Source organism: Asparagus officinalis, chromosome 3 (genome assembly GCF_001876935.1).
Source record: "Asparagus officinalis chromosome 3, Aspof.V1, whole genome shotgun sequence".
Taxonomy (NCBI): Eukaryota; Viridiplantae; Streptophyta; class Magnoliopsida; order Asparagales; family Asparagaceae; genus Asparagus; species Asparagus officinalis.
In genome coordinates this window covers 107,515,776-107,520,892 of record NC_033796.1, presented here as the reverse complement: position 1 = coordinate 107,520,892, position 5,117 = coordinate 107,515,776, and positions in this window count along the sequence as shown.

Genomic DNA, 5,117 nt, shown 5'->3' with positions numbered 1-5,117 from the left:
ACTAAAATTGAGACCTTCAGGTAGTTAAATTGGTAGACTTCACTTTAGGATAAGTGGACTCTCAATCTCTCATGTGTTTAAGGATGGGATTGTATCGCTCAAAATTCTTCCGAATGGATGTATTCAATTCATAAGCTTGCATTTCATCTCAATTCTCCACCACTTCAAAAACTAATGCATGCAACAAAATCATGAGGTCTTTTCTTTGGTTGTAATGGTGCTAGGGTCAAAAGGGTAGAATAGATATTTGGGATTGGTTGAAAGCCTATCACTAGTGAAGTTATGATTGCAAAAGATTAGATCTCAAAGTAAGATCAATAACATCTACACAAACTCCATCATCTATTAAAGAACTTCTTCCAACTACTCCTTTTAATATGTCATAATAAATTCTTTCGACACCCGCAATTACATACACCATAAAGATGGCACTTTATTCGTCTCTTTTTTTTTTTCAAATTTTCTTTTCTTTTTTTTCGAAAGAATTATGAAAAGGAAGCAAACGCCTACTTTCACACCCCCAAGCTTACACCACATTACTCACATAACCCATTGTATCATAAAATGTGCTCCACTAGCTTAGGCAATGGGTAAGGAATAAAATTAGGTTTTGAAGGTTACATATGTAGGTTAAATCAATAAAAATTAGGCTCATAGGCTCAAGGGGGCTAATCAAAGGGAACAATAGTACATGGTAGGCTATTTGGTTAATGTGGACTATAAACAAAAATATGCCTCAATCACCTTTTATGCATACAAAAGTTATATGTGGCCTTGAAGAGATTCAATGCAAGTTCTAGTATCCTACACCATTGGAGAATATCACACAAGAAAATAAAATAATGATTGGATATGTAATGCATCCAATTTCAGGCTTAAGATCTCACCGGATTTATTCATCTACCAAATTTAATTTCCCTCTTGTCTCAATAGAGTAATGGTTATGATGCTAGCCACATAAACGCTAAAACCTATAAGACAAGAGAACATTCAAGTCTGGTTCTCCCATATTGTTAACTTGTAATCCAAAGCCTTTGAGAATCAGTTGAAAGATGGTTTAAGAAGTTGTCAAGTTCCAATTAATGAGCATCTATCTAGTTCAATGATCGATAAAGGTTAAGGATTTATGTCATCATCAGGAGATCATTTCCCTATTTTGTTATTTGTTTTGTTTTTTTAATTAAGAAACAAAGCAAAAGAAGAACTAAAATAAAACAAAAACATGCAATTATCGACAGCAATCAATGCATAAACAACCCACACCCTCAAGCTTAAGATCTACATTGTCCTCAATGTAATAAGATAGAAATTAGATCAAGGGTGCATAGGACATACCAACTCACTGGTTAGAAGGAGGCGGCACGGAGGCATCCAGTTGGAGCTACCGCTCATGAAAAGACTGCATCATGTAGTGTATAGAGTCCAGTAGTTGTCCTTAACGTTGTTGCTCTTGCTCGATGGCACCTACACGGTTAGTAAGGGAGGCAAGAGAAATATGGATAGCTGATAATTCCGCTGACTAATCAGGGTGATAGAAAGAGTTAGTTGCCCTGATAGGCTCAGCCTGAATAGGGATCGGGGGTACCGTGTCAGCATCCTCAGCTGGTACAACCTCATGACCATCACAATTCACAAAATCAGATGTGAGGTAGGATCAATTGGCGTGAACATGGATGGTCGTGCGATCAGGATTAGGGAGTGGGAAAAGATAATTATTCTGAAAACATAACCATAACCTATTGCCCTTATTACTAATCAATTTCATATGTAGACAAGCATTGAGGTTAATGGACGCACTAGGGCTTAATGGATAAAGCCTCTTGTTAATGGGAAATTTGTAGTAAATAAAAATAAAAGAAATTTGATTTGTATTCTCTCAATCTCAATTATAATTTGGATTCCGATTACAAAAGAGAGGAGAATGATCTGGATTCTCCCCTTTGTTTAATTCTGGGTTCTTCACGGTGGCGATGGAGTGCCTCCTTCGAATGCTCGCGTCGAATTTGCTCTCCGTTGACGATCCGTACGTCTTGTTTTACTGAAACATGGTCTTCTCCTCACGATTTGACGTTGTGGAGAACTTGCGTGGCAAGTTTAAAAATAACTCTTTAACGAGTTAATAACTCAGAGCGAGTTTTAGAAGAACTTGCAGAGCAAGTTTTGAACTCTGATCGAGTTGATAACTCTGAACGAGTTTGAAACTCTATGAAAGAGTTGATTTAACCGAAATCGGTTTAAAGCCTAGGATGAAGAATCTCCTGTTGCCGATCTCCAAAATCCCAGCCGAAGGACGAAGGATCTTCTTTGCTGCCAAGCTTCGGATCCAAAAAGTCAGCCTCCCTGATCAACCCAGCCAGCCCCTAACTCGATTGAGTTTACCCCTATTTATAGGAGATTAAGGGGTGTAACCGTCCCCTTAAACAGCTCCCCAAATCATGGGGAAAACGGTTTTGAAACAGTTCAATTCGTGCTTTGAATGAGTCAAACGTTGAAAAATAGAGTTCAGGGCCCGAACTCTGCGTTTTTAGACTAAAAACGCAGAGTTGGGCCTATTTTGGTGGCTGAACGCACAGGTCGCGCTGCGTTGTAAATCTGAAACGTAGAGTTGGGATGCAGAGACGAATTCTGCGTTTTGGCATCTAAGACGCAGAGATGAACTCTGCGTTTTGGACCTGGGACGCAGAGTTGGGCTCTGCATGAACTCTGCATTTTGAGTCCACGAACTTTGCATTTCGAGTTTGGAACGCAGCCACGACCTCTGCGTTTTGAATCACAAATGTGGTCACGACCTCTGCGTTTTGAGTTTAGAACGCGGACATGACCTCTGCGTTTTGAGTTCAGAACGCGGGCATGACCTCTGCATTTTGAATCTTAGATGCAGAGGTGAGCCTCAGGCTTGCTCGGCTAGCTTCAGGCTAAGTCCAATGTTCAGGCGAAGTGCAGTCTCACAGACGGACTTCAGAACATAACTTGCTGCAAAGAACAGGTCATAACTTTTAAACAGTAAGTCGGAATGGGACGAATTATATATAAAAATCGGCTATCTCGACGAGACGGAACCGACCAAACTAACCCCATAGGGTTTGGTTTGCTCCGTCAGTTTTGCCGAATTCCTTGCGGTTTGAGAGATATCCGTGTTTTGGTTTGAAGAGACCGTCAATTTGTAGTCTCTTTTACTAGAGCGTTGCAAAGATCGTCACCTTGTAACCTTCGTCTTGGCTCCTTGAAAATATGAGAGTCGTCAAATTGTAACTCCCGATGTTGATTGTGAAGGCTGTTGATTAGAGCTTTCATCAGTTGTTGCGAAGGTCGTCAAATTGTAACCTTCATCGATCTACGTGAAAGTCTTCAAATTATAGTCTTCTGGAAGCTGTCAAATTGTAACTTCCATCATCAGTGTTTGATGGGGATCAGCTATCTGTTATGATTTTTAGACAGCCACACCTCTCTACAAACTCTCCTAAACCCATCCCGTAAGCTAAAGTGGTAATCAAGCCACCTAACATAATTTTTCCACTCGTTGCTCTCGCTGCACGACACATATGATAAATCATAAAAGCTCCTGTGTCAACCTTATGTCCCTCAACCATGGCACATAAAAAGTACAGTTCTCTCCGACACATGACTCCATCACTCTCACCTTGACCAAAAATGGTGAAAGCCATGAACCTCTGTAAATATCTAAAGCATGGGTTATAAACAGCAGAGGCTCGTGACAAAGAGGGATCATAGGTTCTTTGAGTGGTAAAGCGTGCGATAGAAATCCAAAAGGGGGTCAGGTTAAAATTTTTAGGAACAATTCTAGCCCCACCCTCAGGAAAACCAAATATCTGATTTAATTGTGCTAATGTAAGTGTGTGAGACTGATTAAATAGCCTGAAAGTGATTTTCCCTTCCTTTACGCCCTCACCATCTGAAAGTGATTTTCCCTTCCTTTACGCCCTCACCATTAAATAAAACAGCATCAAGAGAGCTCAAAAATTCGAGAGTAATACGCTCATACGTGGGGTGTTTAGCCTCAACAAAATTTAACCAACCAACCCGTCTTAGGAGGTATGAAACATCTTCCCAAATCCCTAACTCATGCAAACAATTCTCATCCAAGTAGCAGGTACTCGGAATTTCCCACTTAACCAGTGTATTATATCTAGATTGTTGATGTGCATTGACAAATTCTATACCATGAGGATTTTGGGGAGGGGGAGAGTTACCTTTGCGTCATCACGCTGTAGAAATTGAAGCTCCCTGATTAGGCCGTCCGCGCTTAGGTCCCATGTAGCCTTCCGAATGGGAATTGACAGCAGGTTGAACGACAGTAGAAGGCTTGCTGTTGTACGGTATGAAATGCCGGTGGTGTTGATCGCCGAAATAGAAACTGTGGTGGGGTGACTTGAGCGGCCGCTTGGCGTTGATCTGAGGAAATGGAGGGACGCTAGTGATATGGTCGACGACCTGCGTTGTGAGGAACGACGGTGTGAAGATGGTCGTCAGAGTTTGATGAGAGCCGGCGGTGGGATGTGATGGTGAAGGATGAAGGCGATCGGCGCTGAAGAAGATGAGGACAGCGATCGACGACTTGGTGGTCGAAGTGGTCGGCGACTGGTCTAATGCTGATCGTTGGCCGGCGATGGAAGGGGAGGATGAGCGGATGGTCGGCGTTAGGGAGATGAACGGTGGTGGTCGCTGCGGTGTTGAGGACGAAGGGGGATCTGGTCGAAGAGGGGTTGAGGGCGGCAGTGATTTGTGGATGGGGGCAGTTGTCACGACGGTGGTCGAAGAAGAGAGGTGGCACCGCGGTGATGAGGAGAAGAGAGGCAGTTGGCGGCAGCTCGTCGCTGGTTGTGAGGGAAGGAGGCGGTGAATTGGGTTAGGGCAAAGAAGAGGAAAGGGTCTGGTTGCTGGGATGAAAAGGGAATTTTCCTTCTTTTTTTTGTTTGTTTTGAACCACGGGTGTGGCCCTGGGTGTGGTGGACTCTGGATTTTGGTGTCCAGCTTTCTCTGCAGCGAACCATGGGTGTGGCACTGGGTGTGGTAGAGTCTGGATTCTTTTCTTCCTGTAGACCATGGGTGTGGCAGACGGGTGTGGTAGAGTCTGCCATCCCATTTTAACTCCTTTT